The 21,211-nt window shown below is 44.4% G+C and overlaps 2 long non-coding RNA genes across 2 annotated transcripts; one reads left to right on the forward strand and one right to left on the reverse strand.

The window, feature by feature from the left end:
- Nucleotides 1-1,951: 1,951 nt before the first annotated feature.
- LOC310763662 lies at nucleotides 1,952-6,690 on the reverse strand. Its single transcript, XR_014548747.1, has 3 exons — nucleotides 6,599-6,690; nucleotides 2,694-2,790; nucleotides 1,952-2,254 (listed from the first exon to the last, which is right to left on the reverse strand). It is a non-coding gene; the product is annotated as an uncharacterized lncRNA (long non-coding RNA).
- A 10,178-nt stretch (nucleotides 6,691-16,868) lies between these two features.
- On the forward strand, nucleotides 16,869-19,771 carry LOC310763663. Its single transcript, XR_014548748.1, has 2 exons — nucleotides 16,869-16,936; nucleotides 18,409-19,771. It is a non-coding gene; the product is annotated as an uncharacterized lncRNA (long non-coding RNA).
- The last annotated feature ends 1,440 nt before the right edge of the window (nucleotides 19,772-21,211 follow it).

Raw genomic sequence — 21,211 nt, forward strand, 5'->3', positions numbered from 1 at the left:
AAAAAGGGATGTGAACCTGCACAACACTTGTCTATGGAGAGATGGAGAGAGAGAGAGAGAGAGAGAGAGAGAGAGAGAGAGAGAGAGAGTTCATGAAATATTAGCCTGCCTAATAAATTAGAAAAATGCATAGTATTTCCTCCTCTGCAGTGATCCTGTCCCAGTCCTTTTATTATTTGGAACATTTCTTCCACGCACAACTAAATGTTTGTCCATCCCACACAACTCTTGCTACTCTCTGAACATTCTGGAATTGCCATTTGCTGACATCTCCAATGCTCAGCCCTGGAACTCCTATTTGGTATGAGTTGCTGTATCTGTACCTGCAGGTTTTCTAAAGGTTAATCTCCCCTCTGACGTTTCTGCTGTACAGATTTCTTCAAAGTTGTCCATTTGCAGGCCTGCACTGAAGGGGGTGGTGGGATGACCTGTGCCAAGCTAGGCATTCTCTGGCAGTGTCCAGGCAATGTTCCTTTTTCACTGCCAAAGAAAATGGAGGGGGGAGGAGGAGGGAGGAAATGCTGAAGCCATAAAGAATACTGGAGAACTTGTCACATTCAATCTTCCTTTTCGAGCAGAAGGGTTCCCATGAATGAAATCACTGAACATAACAAAGTTTGAAAAGTGAGCAACAGCAGAGGATTTTGGTTGTGTTCACAGTTCTTGTGGAAGCATTGCAAATCAATGGAGGCTTTAAGGATAGCCATTCAATTTAATATATTTTCCCCTCAAAGCAGCAATATATGAGAAGAGACTTTGTGCATGCATGCATCTAAGCACCCACCCAAAAACAACACCCACACATTCACCTTCTTTATGGTCTGCACTCTAGGTCACAGATGGGGAACCAGTGGACCCTCCAGATGTTGTTGGACTACACTTCCCATCAAACCTGATTATTGGCATGCTGGCTAGGACTGATGGGAGTTGGCCTCCAAGAACATCTTGAGGGCCACCAGCAGCCCAGCCCAGCTCTAAATGATTACGCAGAACATATCATATTTTGTTGTTCATAACAAGGGGCAAGAGACCAGTATGGCTTTCCATTCTTGGTATACAGAAATTCTACATACATAATGCAGTAATGGGCAGCATGCTGGGGAAAGCAATGCACACCTGACCTCCTGACACCTGAGTCGCTGCTGCTTACCAGGAAGGGGAGGGACAAGGGAGTGGGGAGGTTGGCATGTAGCAAATGCACTGGTGGAGCCAACCTGGCACTCCTGCAGATGCATTTTCATCACATAGACTTCCTCACTGCCTCTCCGCTTCCATTCCCGGAAAGCAACAGCAACTCAGATGTTGGGAGGTCAGGTGAGCGCTACCACCTCACTGTGGTGTCTGCTACTGATGCAATGTAAAAGGAAGTGAGCAGCTGTCAAGCATAATATTAGGAAAATGTGACTTTCCCTGCTGCCAAACCTGCATGGGTGCTGAGGTAAGCTAGTCCTGGGCTGCTGCATTATGCACCAATTCCCCTCAATCCCATTTTGTCAAAACACCCCCACCTTCCTCTTCCAGCAGCTTTTGTGGAATGATGCTCTTTCGATTAATCCTCATTTCCCTGATCTTGAGATATATTTTCCACCGAAATCCAAGTCATACACTAGTTACCGGTACTTACCTTGACATCCTCCTCAACAGCTAGATAGATGGATAGACTGATAGATATTTACACTGAAGGCAGCTTATATTTGAAAGCACTAGAGACAAGCTGACATTATATGCTGAGGAAAGCTTGATATTTATTTGCCTTGGTTCGGAGTTACAAGGAACAGCATATGAGGTTTATTTTTTCATAACAGGCCTTTCGGCAGTGTTTTCTCAGATGGTGGTTTACAGTCAAGGGGAGCTGATCGTCCTTTGGATGGGTGAAAGGTGCTTCTTCAGCTCCAACACTCCTATAACAGTAATTGACAGCAAGGATATATGCCCCCCCCCACTTTCCCCCTCCTCGGTTATCCTGTCTTTTGACTTTCTTTGGCAGTAGCTGCCTTGGATTCCGGCTCCTCTGGACCTCCTAGGGGTTTTCAGTTGTGTGGGAGTACTCATTCTCAGGTGTTAGCAGAAAATGAAAACATGGGCTGTGTTTACATTTGGCTAGACAGTCTATCCACCTGCCTAGACGTAACCAGAGAACCGTTTCTCGTGACCGCAGGGTTTTCTTCTGCCCAGCAGGAATCATCTGTCTCTTTAATGGCTTATCCACACAGACAAGGAGGGAAACCGTTCCAAACCTGGGGAAGTGCTGAATCTGGGTATGTAAAAGAGGAGGCACACAATCACCATGTCTGAGAATCAGAGTGTGTTTTTCACCTCTAACAATATAACTGCTGATGGTCCTCAGCAAAAACCATAGAGGTTCCCAGGTAAGTAAATACTCCAAATAAAGAAACATAACTAGCATCAGAGAACAAATCTACTGAGTGGTGGCGAGACCTGGGTAGGCCTGGACTCTGAAAAACTTACTTTCCAGGTCTACCCCTGTGCTAATTCATGTTTATCTACAGGTGGCCCCAGCATCAAGACCTCTTTCTACTCACTGCTATATCTGTATGATGGACAGATGAAAACAGTCTCATAAAAGTATTGATTCCACAACCCACTATCTTGCCTTGATTTTGGACACACACAAACACACAATCAGGTGACGTCTATGATTTAGAGACAGAGAAAAAATCTGATCCTGTCACCTTCCAGAGGCGAAGAGAACCTCAGCAGCATGATGCTGTATGTGTGTTTATGGTTTTTCCAACCCGCCATTCATCACAAGATCCCTTGAGTACAACACTGTTAAAACACAACAATAAAAGGCAATAAAACCAAAATCACGTATACAATAAACATTAAAATCAACATTAATGATAAGCATCAATACACTACCGCCATAGTCTCCTTTGGGAGGAAGGGCTGAATACAGCCTGTTGAATTCCGCCTGTTACAGTTTTCAGACCACTTATTATAAGAACACACTTCTGACCTCAGACTTGCAGTTAACTCCATTGGGAAAGGAAGGCTGCGCTCCTTAATGGGAATAACAAATTGCCAAAGGCAGGGCGGACAGATGGAATCTCGGAATGAGTCACAGAACAGTAGTCGCCCTTCCATGCCTGTCTGTGGCTTTGCTTGGAAGCTGATCTGTTATTTAGAAGCCCCTTGGTATTGCTACTGGGGCTTCAATAGCAGGGAGGGGCAATTTATAATTATATCCTGTGTCATCTTCAGGGTAGATGCTGAAACCATGCGTACTGCCGCTGCAAATTTAAAGGACACAAATTTGATCATACTTCAAAAGATCTTAGAATTAATTCCAAGGAATTGTTTTTATTATTTGTTCTTTGTGAATCGAGCTGCCTCTCATTCCATTTCAGCCATAACCTCTTGGCTGTCAAAAGAAACCCCACTTTGTGTAACAGCTAATCATTGCTATCTGTGGAGCACACTTGGCCAGCTTTATTCAATTAGTTGCTAGGCAAGTGAAAAGTCCCAGGTCTGTTAATCCCTATCACATATTGCAGGGGTGGGGAATCTCTTTCAGCCCAAAGGGCCACATTCTCTTTCGGCCAACCTCCTGAGGGCCACATAGCAATTGTGGGCAGATCCAGAGGCAAAAGTTGGCGGAGGAACAAATTGCAGTAGGCTAGTTCCTGTGCAGGCCTCTCCATTCTCCATCCAGACAAGCAAGAATTCAGGGACACATTCTAATCAGGTACAAAGATTTGGGGTGCGAAACAGGAGGGGTGCAGCCTGGGGGAGTGCACCAAGGGCCAGATGGGGAGGTCTGGAGGGCTATATTTGGTTCCTAGGCCTGAGTTTCCCTGCGCCTGGCATGTTAAGATGGGTTCCACCAATGTTATTTGAGTTTCGATACGATTTTAACATCTTGCTTTTAACTTTATTTCAATAAAAAGAAGTTATTGACAAACTTAGAAAACCAAAAACCTAGCATTACTTTCAGATCAAGATTTTTAAGCTATGTTCTTAATGCAAATACCTTTCATGCATTCATGCTTTTTGCCTGTTATTCAACGTTTTGCTTGCTCTCCAGCTCCAAATAAATCCTGAAGATAAGCAAAAGATTGAAGAGGCATCACTTGTGGTGTGATCCTGCTCTCACAACACACTATAGGCATATGTTCTAGCAAACATATACTAAATCAGTTGCAGCTCTGCCATGTCCCTCATGCTCACCTTTGTGTGGGAGGTGGGGCTCTTTTTTCTTATATTTTCACCCTTTGTGCCAAAACCTGAACAACTATTTTTAAGAACAGTTGAAAAAACTGCTATTGAGAGTGATGTGTCAGTGACATCATTGATACTAGCCAATGGGTAACCTTCCAAACTAGCTTTACCTGTCCAAACTGACTGTGCTGGAAATGTAGAGGGACTTTTTTTTTTTTTTTTTTGAGATTGCACTGGGACAGAAAGTATATTTATATTTAATGTGGTAAGAGGGCACTTTTGAAACCAGCCGTCTTTCCCCAATTCACACAGCCCACGAATATTGCATAAGTCTTCATCTTAAGACAAGTCTCAAGACGACTAGTGTGATATTGTTTTACCATCTCTAAATGGCTTGGGGCTTCCCAACCAAGTGCGGGGATCCCAACAGTCTATTTAGTAACTTCACAGTCAGCTAGATACTGCCAGTCATTTCATGCTGCCTTCCTCATTTCTGCCAGGAAATGAATTCTGTGGCTACACATTCCCCCTCCTCCGCTCCTGATGATTATTCCACACATGGTTACTAAGTGCTGAAAGACAGCTCCTCCTACAGGCACTTAAGGATGGTCCTACAGTATATGGTGTTTAACTCTTCAAAACAGTCAGAGGGATAGCAAGAGGGATCATTACATGATAAACTTTAGGACCACCAGGTTGCAACCCAAATAAACATCCATGTAAATGGGGATAGGGAAGAAAGAGAGAAATATTGGTGTTCTTACCAAAATTGCATATTTTCCTAACACTTACTCATGAATGAAATATTTTAAAATGTAAACCCACTCCAGAACAATTGAGGTGAAGAATGAATGTGTTTCCCAAAGGTTTGTTGCTGTTGCTGCTGCTGCTGCTGCTGCTGCTGCTGCTGCTGCTGCTGCTGAATGAGGCCCTGAAAGAAGCTGCGCCTTCCTTCAGGTGTAGACAAGGGAAAAGCATTAAGTGGAAGTTGTATTCCACTGAAACCAATAGTACTTCCTTCTGTATAAATCTGTCAGGGGTATAGCCATAGCTCAGTGGTAGAGCACATAGTCCATATACAAAGGGTCCCAAATTCAGTTCCCAGTATCTCCAGGTGGAGCTGAGGAACCACTCCTGTTTGAAACCCTGAAGAGCTGCTACCAGTCATTGTATATGATACTGAACTAGGTGGACCAATGGTCGCAGTTCCTGCCCACAGTGACGGACAGACATGAAAGAAGGAAAGAAAGAACATGAAAACAAGGTTTCAGGGACTAATTCTTCATGAAACTTCACTAGATATAATAAACATTTGTAGGAGGTGATTGATGAAGGATCTGGGGAGTGATAATGAAAAATGTCCATTAGAGGGCCTCTTCCCTCTGATGACAGCAGCTTATAAGTGGAACTAAAGTGTTCCATGTGTGGTTGTAGTGAGGGAAGCCATTCTGGGGAACACCAAGCAAGAAACAGGAACTTAGAGAAGCAGCCATTTTATAGCAGCATGATAAGAGTCAAGTTCCTTTGCCCATACTTGACTCCAGTCTGTATAATTTACAATGTTTACAGCAGCACATTCATTACATTTATATACTGTGTCTACTTCTGAGATATGTTTGCAAAGGCCCGGTGCTCTCAAACAAGTAAACTGGCTCTATGCAAGGTCAAACAGTATTAAGTATCCATGGCACAATTGACCCCTGCAGGAGTCCCAGCCTGGCTGGTTGTTCTGAAGCTATCAGAAGCCACTGTATGAGAAGAATGTCAGCCATGTAATAAAGAGAAGGCAAACCTATTTATTATTAAGTCGGGGTTGTAGCCCCTGACGTCAGCTGCAGGGCTTGTGTTTGGGCCACCCGCTTAAGTTCTAAATTGCTCTACAAAAGTTTTTGCATTATCCCCCTCCCCTTGTTGCTGCCCCTCCTTCCTGCCATTCCCACCAAATCTCTTATTCCCTGAACTGAAATGGGTTAGCATTCCTCCTTGCTGAGGCAAGTGGATAGCTCTCAGCAATGCCAATTCCATTTTAAGTCTTTCCTGCTCCCATGGCGCCCTGTAAGGGCTGGCAGTTTGGGTGCTGCGAAAATGTCAAGTATTTGCCAGCATTCTTTCAAGCTTAGCCCATTCCTGGCACTTTCAGAATAATGTTGGAATTTAGTCCATTAGCTTAAAGCTCTCAAATGGCTTGTCTCAATTACTCTCCTGGCTTTGGGATCTCCCTGTGAGGTGTTCACAAAAGCACACACTTTCTCGCAGCATCCCCCTATTGCAACATGGTCTCAGTATTCAGTGCCAGGTGCTGGTATTTTTAGTGTATGTGTACAGAGTACGAATAGAGAAACTCAGGCCGAGGTCCAAATGTGGCCCTCCAAGCCTCTTTCTCTTTGGCCCTCAGATTTCTCCGCAGGTGACTCACCTCACTGGTCCTGTTTCACAGCCCAAATGTTTTTGTCTGACCAGAATATGTCCTTGAACTCTGATAATGTCTCTTGCTTATCTAAATGGAAGATAGAGGTTTGTGTTTAGGTAAACTAGCCTAATAGTAATAATAATAATAATAATAATAATAATAATAATACTTTTTATTTGTATCCTACTCATCTGACTGGGTTGACCCAGTCACTCTGGGCGGCTTCCAACAAATTATAAAAACACAGTAAGACGTCAAGCATTAAAGGGCTGCCTTCAGATATCTTCTAAAAGTCATATAGGCCTTCTGCCTGGTTCTCTGTAACTTCACTTCTCGCAGTGAGGGAACAATCAGAAGGCCCTCAGAGCTGGACCTCATTGTCCGGGCTGTACAAACATAAAGTTTAGTGCCATTGCTCAGGCCCCATGTGGCCCTCATAAGGTTTCACAGAAGAGAATGCAGCCCTCTGGCTGAAATTGCTCCCTACCCCTAGAAAAGGAGACTCACAGGGGCAAAGTGACTTGTCCATCAACACATAGCAGGCCAGTGGCAGATAAAAGGAAGAAAGGAGCTGGTGAGGCTGAAAGGCTGAGTGATCAGCCAAGAAGTTTCCATTCAAAGCCACTACTGCCTTCAAGTTCATTGGTGGCTTTAGGCAGGCCACTAGTCTCACAATCTCAACTGCCCATCTGCAATATAAGGATGACAAGAACACGGGCTGACTGCACAGGATTGTTGACTAGAAGGATTGCTGAGGGCTAGTTTTGACTGAGGGCCAACAATGGGATCTCTTGCGTGTTCAGACCCAGAAACCTCCCCCCTGAATAAATTCACACTTGACTCAAATTTTGGTTTTGGTTTTTGGCAGAATTTAGGCCACAACTTTATTGATTACAGAAGGTGATTGGTTGCATAGGGTCTGATTCGACTAGCTCCCTGCCATGCAGGTAGCGCTAACCCAGGGTTCCAGCATAGGTCAGCCAAGGGTGAACACCTGGATAAGCCGAAAGCTGGGAACAGGCTATCTTCACCACCCAAATGTGCCCGTGGACTCAGGCATGGGCAGAACCCCTTCTCAGGGGTTGACCAAACCATCGAGTCCCAGGATTCCTATAACAGAATACCCTTCACATAGGGATGGCGAGAGCATTCTTCTATCCCTGTCACCTGAACCAGAGCCTATCTGCAACCTTACAAGTTGTGACGATTTGCTACGTGGGCAGGCAAAACCCAAATGGCAGCAGCCAGTCAGCCAAGTGGGGGAAATTCCTGCTGTGCCCCTGTCCCAATGACAGACGACACACGAAGGCATAGCAAGGTCAAGTGCAAAACCCTAAAAGTCGGGAGAGGTGGGCGGGTGTTCCGAATGCACGTGCCAAAAGAGGACGCCCTGGGTCACGTGCATGGGCATAAATAGGTCCCTTAAATCATTTGGACTGCGTCCCATTGGCCAGATTGCACCCAGTTACGAGGGACCTACCAATCAGGTGTTGTGGCTGACCAATCATACCCACCCACAACACAGGGTGTCGGTTTCCAGGTCTCACCTCTTTAAGGGAGGGTCTGATTTGTCTCTTTCTGTTCTGGCAAATAGGAGCTATGGGAAGAAGAGGCAGCAATACCGTGTGACAGGGAAGAGAAGGGGCAGTGTGCCAGCACTTATTTCACAGCAGGGACAATGATGTCATCACCTGAGCCTGCTATCTGACAGTCCTCTGCCTGCCAAATATATAAGCTTTTCTCAGAGAGAAGCCCACCAAATAAGCTAAGCAGGGGAAGAGGTAGGTTGAATTAGCATGTAGAGCTGAAGGCTAAATTGTCACTTTTTTATTTTGAAAAAAACAAAAACCCAACATCATTTCATTATGAATCCAGCAGAACTCTTTGTCAGGCTGCATTCTTAGCAAATGGGGGGCATGCAAGAGAGAGAGAGAGAGAAATGCTGGCTTGGTATAGAGGCCATAATATCTTGGTCAAAAGTTCATTTTTTTTCATAGTCTTAGAAGGGGTGTGGCTGTGGGAAGTTGTCAAGGAGAGCATTTGCATTGCAGAATTTACCACTACGCTACTAGGGAGGGGGTGTGGATTGGGACAACAGTGCTAGAGGAGGGAGAGTTCATCCTCCCCCCCCCCCCCGCCACATGCTCTTTACCTTATATGGCTCCCTAAAGTTGCCATTTGCCATGTCCACAATATTTCCCTATTCCATCCCTCAGGGCTGCAGCTCCAGTCGAGAATCCCCACCTGTGACTTCCATAATTTCATTGCAGATCTTCACCATTCAATCTAGTTTGGCCCTGGGACAATGTACATGACATCCAAATGCTGAAAAAAGGTCCAGGTGTGCCTGAAGTCCCACGAATTTGGGGGACCTCATAAGGAAAGTCATAGCTTGTGAACTTGTTCTTGCTGAATGCTGGTATTGTTTCTCAGCAAAAGATGAATGAAACAGGCCCTGACCTGTAACAACCCAGCTCTGGAGCTTCCTACCACTCGAGAGCCAGCATGTTGTAGTGGTTAAGAGCAGTGGACTCATAATCTGGTGAACTGGGTTCGCTTCCCCGCTCCTCCACATGCAGCTGCTGGGCGACCTTGGGCTAGTCACACTTCTCTGAAGTCTCTCAGCCTCACCTCACAGAGTGTTTGTTGTCGTGGGGGGGGGGAGGTAAATGAGATTGTTAGCCGCTTTGAGACTCCTTAAGGGGAGTGAAAGGCGGGATATCAAGTCCAAACTCTGGGGAGACAGGAAGCATGAAACAAAGCATTCTGAAACTGAGCTTGCTAAATCAAAAGTATCCTAGGCAGAAGGCACCTGAGGCTACTTTGCTCCAGGGTCTATTCAAGTAACTAACTGTATGGACTGCATCTTATATAATGAACATTTTGTACAGGAACATTTGCCAATTTCTTTTGGAGTGGGAGAGTAGTGCATTAAACAGATATTTGTAAGCACTCTGCCATACAACCAAACTTTGGGGAAATTGCTCCGTTTTTCTACATAACCTCCCCACCCCTTCACCTAGTATGAATAGATTTTTGTTGAGCCGTGTATTATGGAACGAGCCTGACTGTTCCAGGCTCTGTGTCACTTCATAACCTTGGCTTTATTAGCCCCAGTTGCAGTAATTCTGAGAAATCTTAAGCAGGGGCTTTGATTTTCAGGGCCTGCTTTCTCTTTAAAATTAAAATGCCTTTCATCATTTAGAAAACAATCCGGCAGGATGAAAAAAAATTTGGAGGGAAAAAAGGAGAGAGGAGGCTTGGAGCAATTAGGAGGAATGATTGAAATACAGGGGATCCATTTGAATTTCTTTTCCAATTTATTTCCATATGGAAAAGAGCCGTGTTCCAACATTAAATGTGATAATAAAAGCTTAGCATCCTCTTGCAAGATTAAACAGGCATGTTTGCAGCCACCTGAGACTTATTTGAGGGGAAATGTCCAGATGGGCATAGAGTAGAAATTTCAGCGTGGGAGAGGCCTCCTTAGATGTCTCATCCAACCTTGAAGAGACCACTCAGACGCGGAGCATACGCCTGCCAACACGTCAGTTTGTCAGTCTCTTTACAAGCCTTTATGCTCCCTCATTATATAGGGCCTGTCCAAATTGTTCCAGGTGGAAGCGTTTGGGGTTCTGCCGGAAGCAGCGATGGTGGAGTGTGTTGTCTACAGTTAATAAAGTAAACGACTATAAGGACAACCTCTTTAAATATCTATTTCACTGGTCAGATGAGTCCCAAGATATTTTTTTCTGTAGCTGCCAAAACCCTTTTGGCCTTGGGCAACTACCACAAATGGATGAATTTACCTCACAGGGCTGTTGTTGTGAAGCTTTATATATATATAAAGGTCACAATAAAACAACAATACTCATAATAATAGCAGGGCTGCCCAAACATGATGAGCCTAAATGCTTTGGTCAGATTTTTGGTAGAGTGGATCTCTTGCCTCCTCCTAGCACGGCTGTTTTGGGCTCCTGAATTATTACAGTGGTACCTCTGGTTACGAACTTAATTCGTTCTGGAGGTCCGTTCTTAACCTGAAACCATTCTTAACCTGAGGTACCACTTTAGCTAATGGGGCCTCCCGCTGCCGCCACACCACCAGCATGCGATTTCTGTTCTCAGCCTGAGGTAAAGTTCTTAACCTGAGGTACAACTTCCAGGTTAGCGGAGTCTGCAACCCGAAGTGTTTGTAACACGAGGTACCACTGTATTCCAATATGGTTTGTTCTTGTGGTTTTTCTTTTATGGTTTGTAACTGTACCTGATTTTATTGTTATACTTTCATGACCCACCCTGGGCCCCTGTGGGGAAAGGCAGGACATAAATGCAAATAATAAACACAAGTATTTGCTGTCTGAGTCCAAACAGCAAATGTCACCCCCATCCACACCAACCCCAAGTGTGGGTGCATTGTACCTAAGGCTAGTCAAGTTATTTTGGCACTGGAGACAGAAAAATCCCACAAACACCCTCACCCTGGAAGTAAAAATACAGGAAAAGCAAGTGATAAATTAATAACTTGCCATTTTGGGGGGACATCCAAAATTAGCAGCCTGAGGTGGCCACCCCATGCTGCCTAATGGTAGAGCCAGGCCTGCACAGCGCTCCAGGCACGTGGTGTGACTTTCTATGTCCTCTGCAGATGAGTTCTTCCCACGTGGCTTCAGACCAAGCTGGAAAGAGCATCTGAGTGGAGAGATGGCCCAATTCCCAGGTACATACATAAGCTCCACTTGAATGTTTGCTTTCCCCTTTTACTCTTTAAATCTTTATCATTTAATTTATGGGCAAGAGCAAGCTAGTGTCTAGGAGGGCAGATGGGAGGTTGCTCCAACTCCTTCCCTGAGGCACAAAATGGAGAAAAGGAATGTGAAAGATACTTAACAACCTCACTGAGGTTTCTGCGGCATGCAGCGTGAGTAGACACTGCATTCACCTTAAATGCTTTCCACAGCTGATTGTCCAGTGTAAATAACTGCTAGGGACAATCTGGGCAATGACAAAGTTTCAACCAAAACTGGATCAGCCTTGAAAAAATAGAAATGTAGATGAAAGGCTGCACACCTTTACCTCTTCCAGCACCCTCATCTGTTATGCCATTTCCAGACTGATGGGTTAGACCAGAAGAATCAGTGTATTTTGCTTCTGTCCACAACCCCACACAGAGACTACAGGTTTATCCACACCTCTCTTTGCTCTGTCACTTGTTTTGGAGGAACTGGACATGGAGAGGGCGTTAATTTCCTTCATGAGCCCAAATCACCCCATGTGTTAGGTAAGCCGACAGGTGCAAGGTCAGCCAAGCCAGTTGCTATGGCAACAGCCCAGTGCCATCTATATAAGTGATTAAGGCACATCAGCTCAGTGTGTGTCAGGGCCAGTCTTGTGAAATGAGTAAGTCTGACCGGAAGCGTGAGTCAGGGTCTGTGTTTCATCTTGAATTGCTGGAGCAACAGAAATACTTTGTACTTTGTATATATCTGCATCTGCTTTGAGCTCAGTGTTGTTGCGAAAGCGGCATACAGATATTAAATGAAATCGTATCCCTGTCTCCCTCAGGCTCCTTGCTAACTCTTATCTCAGTCTCTCAGAAAGAAGCAGGGGTGCAATGAAGAGGTTGAGGTGAAGTTCCCTGTTGCCATGGCAGCACTGTATTGGGACAACCAAGCAGTTGTCAGTGAGAATGCTCCATTTTGTGACAGGAACTGACAGGGTTCCTGCCCTGGTTCTAGGCCTCATGGAAACAATTTACACCTCCGTGGCAGAGAGGAGAGAGAACTGAGAGCCAGGAAACTGCAAAAGAACATATGGGCATATTTTTGCAGAGCAACATGGTCTAATAAGTTCCCCTTACACAAACACTTTCCCTGACTCTCTGCTTTAACTAGAGGTTCAAACTATCGAGCAGTCAGTGTTATATCAACACCTCCAGATCAGCTTCAATAGGCACCCTTCAGTCTAGAAGGGGCAGGGAACTTCCCTGGGAAAGATCTGAGGCTATAGGCAGTGGAAAAGAAATTTTCCCATTCCCCATGAAAATTCATCTCATCTTGATGAATTGCAGGACGAAATTTCCTTTATCATCCCAGGGATCCATCTCATTTGCAAAGGTCCTGGGAAACGTAATTTGTTTCTTAGCCTCCTGCTGTCTGTGGTCTTCTTGCTGAAAAGTGACATCATTTACAAAACCAGTAGCAGCAGTGATGGAGTCCCAAGTTGCTCTGCAAATCATTTTGCAGCCGGCCATAAATAAATATAGAAAACTGTGCCATTTCAATATCGAGAGGGTCGTAGTTAAAAAACGGATTTTAATTTGGATTACAAAAGAAAGGAAAAGCTCTAACCTGCATTATGAATAGCACTTAGGAGGATTAAATCTGAATAGTGCCTAAAAACTACATTATTTTTCAGAAGCAATGCTGTTGACTTTTAATTATTCCCCCTGCACAATGGAACTTTACTTACTTTTCCTCTTTAACTTCTAGCTCAGAGTGAAGTCTGAATTTATTACAATGATCCGGTGCTGCAGTGGTTTTTATTGGACATAAAGCAAGGAATTGATAACAGTCCAATCCCATAAACTGCTGTGCTGGATTACAGTGTATAATATCAATCACAAGGTCCGGCCATCAATAGTTCTCATTATAGTACTTGATCCAATGCTGTTACAGGAACAGCTATATTAGCCAGGATGCCCAGTCATGGTAAGATACAACAGTGCTATTAAGACAAACAAAGATTTATCTAGCTCAACCTCCAAATCACTATAATTCCTGGATTTATAGAGTGATCTAGACCTGCTAAAATTAATGGAAACTTTTCCACTGATTTCAAGGAGGTGCAGTCTGTACTCTTCAAGTTTGTCTCATGAGTTGTGGTTGCACATCTTCCATGATAGAAGCACCATGCACTTCCTTATTCCTGGACTTACAGCTTGTTTCACAGTTGCCTGGTGCTAAAGGGAGTTGAGACAACACAGATGTGGGAAGAGTCACCACAGTCATATAGCAGGTCAATTCTGTGAGATTGGTGGATTGCTAATATCCATGAACCCTGTCGCAGAAGAGGCAAAGATTCCACTGTGGCACTCGCTCTTCACGGCCATCACACAGGAAGCAAAAATTAACCCTGTTGAGAATATGTGAACCTTAACTCTGAGTCTGGTTCTCATCAAGCCATCGCAGGGGAATGAAACTAACTAGCAGGAGGGAGGGAGAGACAGAGAGAGAGAAAATGAAGTCAAACTTGAAGGAGGTTCACACTGGGGTCACCTTAGACCACAAAGCCAGAGCATCATTTAGGAAAAGCAGAAAGGCAATCAAGGAATGTCCCTTCCATAGAGTCTTCTCTATGATTCAGGCAGTGCAAAAAATAAAATAAAAACAGAGTACAAAATTTGCTTTTGCTTACACAGTTTAGGCTGCAACCCTGGGAGCAAGCTCCATTGAACACAGTGGGACTTCTGAGTTAACATGTATAGGATTGTGAGCTTAAGCTGATCTTCTGCTAAAAAGCAACACCTCCTGGAGCAGCTAAGAACATTAAAAATAAGAGATTTACAATAAATACACAAAACAATATAAAAGCGTAAAGAGATTTAAAAAACAGGATGTCAGATAAAAACAAAATAGTCTTTAAAAGGACTTTGTGGAATTTGTGTGGTGGTTAGACTATGTCCAGCCCTTATTGAGCATTCGTTCTGGTTTATTTGAGAAGTTGTATGAACAACGAGCATTCATCCAGAATTACTTGCAGGGCATTTACATCTTTCTATTATTCATTGGTTCATTCTACACTTTCCAGTGCGTTTCACCACCACGTGCCAAACTGCAAAAACTCCTGTGTGTTTGTTTGTGTGTGTGTGCGTGTGCGTGCGTGCGTGCGTGTGCGTGAAAAAGTAGATTTGTTGCACTAGGGCAACAGGGCATTTTTTCCATTTTAATTGTGCAAACCTGAAACTCTTGCATGTGCTTCAATCTGTTCTGCAAAATACTGAAAGTCTGCAGGCACCCTGTGTAGAAGTGAAGCAAGGAATTGTCTTACACCAAGGGAAATAATTGCTCCGTTCAGTATTGCCAGCACTGACTGCAGGAGTTCCAGGCAAGTGTCTCTCCCAGCCCAGCCTGGAAAGGCTGGACCTGGGAGCTTTTGCATGCAAAGTGTGTACTCTACCACTCTTCCACCAAGATTCTTGGAGTAGGAGAGGGAATTCAGAAAACTCAGATTCCTGATGAGAAGGACAGGCAGTTTTTAGTGCAATTCTATCCACGCTTTGTGGCATTTGCCTATCATCACAGTTATTAATATATGTATGGAGAAACACCAGGAAAGTGCAATGCTTCGTTGGCCATCCCAGAATTGTTATGGATGTTTTCGTGTAACAAACATGTGATGTGCTGAAGGAGAAGTGGATTTTTCCAAAGGCACAGGAACAAAAAAAGAAAAGAAACACCCACCCGAAGCTTTCTGCTCCTAATTATCTTCTCAAAAACCTCCTCTAATTATTTGGGCCTCCAAAATTATCCTGCTCTTGATGAAAAAGTCATTCAATTCCCAGGAGGAATTCCAGATCACTGACCGCGTGTAAAATTAGGTGGATCTTAATCAGGCAACAGTCCATGTTGGGATCTGCTGAACAGAAAGAGATATTCCTAAGATTTTTGGTAATAATCCAAATGAGAGCAAAAATAGCTGTAAAGGGAGGGGGGAAAGAAGCTAACAGCCCACTCTTTGGCAATAATTGCAGCCCAGCCTTACAACTGCAACTACACAGACATTCCAGTGAATCGGATGCTGGGACAGCCATCAATCTTCCCACCCACCTCACCTCAGGCAGGTCGTACACCTTTGTTCTTCTCTTTAATGTCACATAACCATTAATGCATTTTCCCAGTTCTTCATTGCACCATCATTATAAAAAATGAGGAGAGGTTTTTGGGTGGCATTACAGGATTAAAGGATTTTGTTAATTAGCATGATGCATAGCCGACACCTTTTGCAAACTTATAGGAAACCATTGATTGATAGGTTGATTCATTTTTTAGCTTGGCCCTTCAGAGTGATAGGCATCCATTGACTGAACACAGTGGGTGTGTTTCCAGGTTGCCCCCCTCCCTACATGCTACATCTGTCTTCCCTCTTAGCATCAGCAGGTGTGGTGGGAATAGAAGGATTTGGGCCTAAGACTGTAGCTTTCTCATATATTCCAGGGCTGTGCTCTGCCAAGGGAAAGGTGAATAAACGGAACAGTATGTTGGCCTCCTCAAAGCAACACTGATGCTTCATGAAGCTAAGAACTGTCCACCGAGACTCCTTTTTATGGTTAACCTCTCCTTTCTCATTTCCTGCTCTTACTTATTAAAGATGGCAAATTAAACCCTGCATCCTGCTTGGCAGAAAGTTTCACATGACCCTACCCTTGTCATGCCAACAACTACAAGAGTGCTGGATTGAGCCTTAAGTGTAGAAAGAACAGCGACATTTGCAAGCTGCTCCACCGTAGCAGGGAAACCATTGGACAACACTATTGTCACTGACTTCAGTTGCTCAGCTCTCCAATCGGGACCAGCCCTGCTTTTAGGCAGAGTGAGGCAGTTACCTCCTGCGACAAATGTTGATGGGCTGGGAGTAGACAGAGCTGTGTGTGCCTTGCTGCCTTCAGCTGACATGGAGGGTGCTGTCCCACTGCCAGTGTCAACATGAGTCAGTCAGTCTGGTCAGCTTTTGTACATCACCTGTTTGTCACTTATAGGCAGCCCAGTGGGATTGTGTGTGCCATGAAGGTCCTGATGGCAAAACTGCAAAGTACTGTCAGTCACTGCAAGCTTGTTGTCACTTCCAATCAGTTGATTGGTGCCAACAGCAATCCTCCTTTGCTAAGGAGCAATCAGGAGCACTTGAAAGCTCTTGATGTTTCCTTGACAGCCACATTTCTACCTGTCCTATCTCTGATATTATATATGACATCAAGTGTGGGGCAGGTAGTCATGGTTTGGGAATGGGAACAGCCTCATAGCCAAATTGAGATCCATGACAGATCTAATTGGGCCCAGCACCCGGACGTTCCCCACCCCTCAGTTAAAGAGATTTTGTGTGTGTGTGTGTGGTTCTCACTCTTTTACTTTGAATTGGTTTGTTTTTAAATTATTCTTGTTTTAAAATGTTGTGAGACACATGAAGCATTGTCTCAGGAAGACAGACTGTAAATAGTCTAATAAATAAATAAATTTAAGCATCAGCAGAAAACGTGCGTTATCTCTCCCTAACAACAGATCCAGTAAAGCTGGACTTCACCATAATGAAGGAAAGCTGAAACGGTTTATCATATTTTGGCTGCTTGTAATTTGTTTCTGTAGTTTTTGGATCTGCACACTGTAACAGCACACAGAGTGCATATTAAAATGTTACTTTCCCCCCATACACTTAGAAACACTGAGTCCTAAAGGAGAGGCTGGATGAATGTTGTGTTTCTGCATAGCACAAAATGGTTTGATTGGCAAGTGATAGTGCATAGCCTGTTTCAGTAACAGGGGAAAAAGAGAGTCAAGGGTCCATCAGATTGTCAGCATACAACTACAGCTGTGCTTTAGAGTCTACAGAAAAAAACACATCTCCAATTTTCAGTGACAGCAATTTGATACAAGGACCAAAAAGTATGTGATGTACTTAATCTCTGTTTAATACTTTGTAATCCAACCCCCTTTAGCTTCCAGGACAGGACGCTGGCCCTGCTAATAGACAGCTGCCTCAGGCGGTCAATTCTGGGTGTCATGAAAGGGCAGCAAATTGTTGGTTATTGATTATTGTTGTATTGTTACAGCCAGGGAAAAGATAATTGAAATAGACTGGCAAGGGAGAGACCCAAGTGTCACAAAGCAAGATGTGTATGTTGAGACTGTGGCTTGAGTGGACCCATGCAGGGCTTGGAGCATGCCGTAGGGGTCATGTAACTAGAGTTGTGAGATGGGTGTATTCTCAATTTGTGAGCACTTTAACTCCATATAGGTAAATTCACTCCCAATTTGACTTGGGTTCAGAGTAACTGCTGACCTCCTCCATGCTGAGCAGAAGGCAGCAGCAAGGGCAGCAGCAGTTGAGCCCCTGGATCCTATTCTTCCCCTTTCCCCACAACTTTTAGCAGCTTCAACCAAAGAAAGGCTTCTGACACAGCGTCTGAAATGGCAACCTGCCTCGGGCATATGAGACAGAGGATGTAGCTTGTTTAAAAACTAACAAAGCCCTAAATTGCATTTACTGCAATGTTTTGCTAATCTAGACATACATACATCAGGGAAAGAGGAGTAGACTGCTCATTCAGAATTGACATCAAGATGACATTCAAGGACAACTTGACAGTTCTGCTTCCTCCTCTATAGTTGCTTCTTCAGGGAGTCCTAGATGGGTAGCATGAGTCCGTGTGCCACCTGTATTGGCTACAGCATTGGCAGAGTTCTTGTTCACTTATACTGGATTGGCATTTGGAGCATAGTCCAAATCCTAAAATACCATGCAGCTTTCTCCTAATTTTTATTTTTATATATTTTTTATCTTCTCTTTCAAAATTGCTCAGTAATCTTCTATTCTTGGCCATGGCGGGGGGCGGGGGGGGAGATATCCAACTAAGGCATATTCAGCATAGACCTATTACAATCAATGTTAAGTAAGTTGAGTCCATTGATTTCAACAGGGAAGAAGGTGGTTTCTGCAAGTGCTTTAGAGGGAAGTGAGGGGCAGATGTGGCTCATCCACTTGGGAAGGTAGCCCATCTAAGAGAAGGAAAACTCTAATCTTAAACCTCCGCTGCCTTGCAGGATATCTTTGGGAGAAGAAAAAGCTAAGGAATAAGACTGTTGGATGGTGCCTTGTACGCCTCCTTCCGGCAATTCCTGCAGCCAAGCTGGTGCCTAACATATTGCTCGTTTTTCCTTTGGACCACATCTTGTCATCTGGGCAGCCCAGGACCTCCATACACACTGCCCAGGCTTGTGCCCCAAGGAGGTCACTTTGGTGATGATAACGCAGTGGTTTGACTTCACCCCCACCCCCATTATCTCTCGAGACAGACGGATGCCAACAACAACCACTGACAGGGCGGGAAGAGGAACTTAGGGTGTTTTCTTCCTCAGGTTCCAAATAAGTTGACCCACCTTGGGCACTAGCCATGGTGAGGAGTGGGGCACCATTTGTTGTTCCACCTTATGCAGCAAAATGTCTTGGGAAAGCCCTGGGGTGGGTAATCTTTTAATGTGTGTGTTTGTTTCTTCGCTGCACTTGCCCTCCCCTCCTTCTGTCCATGAATTGAGTAAAACAAGCCTGGTTTCACCTTGCAAACATAGCTGGAATTAAAAGGCTTTTCCCACATAGGACTGGGCTGAAAGGCGACTGGCTTCCTTTTCACATTTGCAAATGTAGTTCGTTCCTCAGCTGAGCTCTCTTGTCTTCCTATGAAGTTGTTTCCTCTCTCATGCACAGGAGCGAGTTAACAGGGGGTCAGTGCCATCTAGTGGAGATAACATGAAAACACAAACTTGCCCCGCCTTGGCTCACATGGATTTAAAATTAATTGCTTATTCAGCCAATGGTCATTATGAGATTGCTGGGTTGCACAGCAACTTGAGTCGTTTTACACCATGTGAGACACAAATGCAGTGTGTTTTTTGGAACATGAACAAGAATAGGAAAGGAAGAGGGAACAGGAAAAGAAGAGGGAATGTTGTTGGTCTTTAGCTAGTTGGTTGCTTCTCAGGGATGGGTGAACTTCCTCAGCCAGAGACTAATTTGCTCAACCAGCAAGGAATTCAGTGTTACAGTTTTGGGCAAAGATTCTCTGGTATTTCAAGATGCAAAGATACACAGAAGCACACTATGGCAGAAAAAACATTAAGCCGCACAATATCCACCAGGTGGCACACCTACAGTACTCTAAAGTCCCACTTGGGCAAAAGACCTGCTACGTTTTTTCCTGGGTACTGCCAGATATATAGATGAGTTACACTAAATTTACAAATTAATTTGCCCCCTCAGTGGTCATTTTCACAGCGTTCCAATAATTATGGGCCCAGATTTGTTGTTTTGCCTTTCATTCTCTGCACTAAGGATCAATACCAGCTGTTTTATAATAGCATGTCATTCATTAATGACTTGGGTCAGGAATGCACTTTATAAAATACATTTTTTAAAAAATAAACAATTACATGTGGGACCCGTGACATTGGCTTGTGGAGTGCTTTCCTTCAGGGTTTCAGGCAAGGAGCCATGTCCATTTTCAGGATACTCCATTCCATTTCCCCTCCATCTCCAGCTGTGATCCCCAGCCCCTCTGCTACCAACACCCTCAGTTTTCTGTACATACATACATACATACATACATACACACCTAGTGCTGGTAAAGGTTTATTCCCCCTTCAGCCCACTTTTTATTCCCCAAACAGCTCCATGAGTTTGACTGGTGTCAGAAACAGCAACTGATCCAGGGCTGCTCTGAATTCTTAAAGATAAACCCACAGTAAGTTAATGTTGGGGAGCCTTTTAGAAAATACCAAGTTTGTTATTTCCAAACACCCAGGAGATATTAGATGCCACATTTTCTTATAGCAACTGGAGATCAAGAATGTACGTTGCTAAGTCTGGTGCCTGTACACAGGAGTAGGGAGAACCAGATTGTTCAGAATCAGAATATGAAGAGTGCCACTGCCACATGCCACCTTCCCAGTCTCCTGCAACATACCCTTACCCAACCTCGGGAGTTGCCGCATGCAAGGAGGGGGAAATTCTTATTTGCAAAGACCTACCGTGCCATGTTTTGTTTTACTCATTATTAGGGTGAGTGGAAAAGAGGAGAAAACATGCAGCAGCCATACATCTGAGACCCACTAGTCAATAGCCACATTTCCAGGAACTGTTGTTTTAGTTTTTTAAGAAACCAGCATGTTTCCCATGTTACAAGAATGGGTGGTGCAGTAATGTAAGTTTAACTCTCTCAGAGGGAGAGGAAGCATCCTTCACATCACCTGTGAAAACACTCAGAGAGACTCTCACATCCTGGGCTTTCCAAACCCAACACTTTAGGACTCACAAAGCCATGTTTGATCAATATAGTGGCTGAAGTGTAAACATGCACTCATGAAAACCAGCCAGTTGGAAGTGACACTTTAAACCCCTTCTTGGCAGAGCACTGCTCGCTCTCTGCATCTCTTGAACTTTTCAGAATGATGCTCTCTTTTGAGTCCCGCACGTACAAAGCTGGGCTGAGTGTTTCCCTCCCTCCCTCGGCCTTGCTTTGTGTGACTGATGGATGGCCTGAGGGGTTTCCCTCCGCAACCCATTCCTCGAGCCCCCCACCCCACCCCACATGCCTGAATGGCTTATTAGGGAGCCCCTTTGTGGTGTAATTGGATTTCTCCCCTTGTTAGTTTGAAATGAAAATGTCATCTCGATCGAGGGAGGAGCCCATTCAACTCAAATTAAAGCCGGTCATTTCTTCAGTGAGCTGTGAAGCTATTCATGCTGCAGCAAGCAGCTGCAACTGGAGGCGCTCTTGACAATGCCTCAGAAGAGCTCTCCAACCCCAGCTCCCTCCCCACAACACACCCCACCACACACAACTGGTCTGCT

The sequence above is a fragment of the Podarcis filfolensis genome (assembly GCF_964270895.1).
Source record: "Podarcis filfolensis genome assembly, chromosome: 5".
Taxonomy (NCBI): domain Eukaryota; kingdom Metazoa; phylum Chordata; class Lepidosauria; order Squamata; family Lacertidae; genus Podarcis; species Podarcis filfolensis.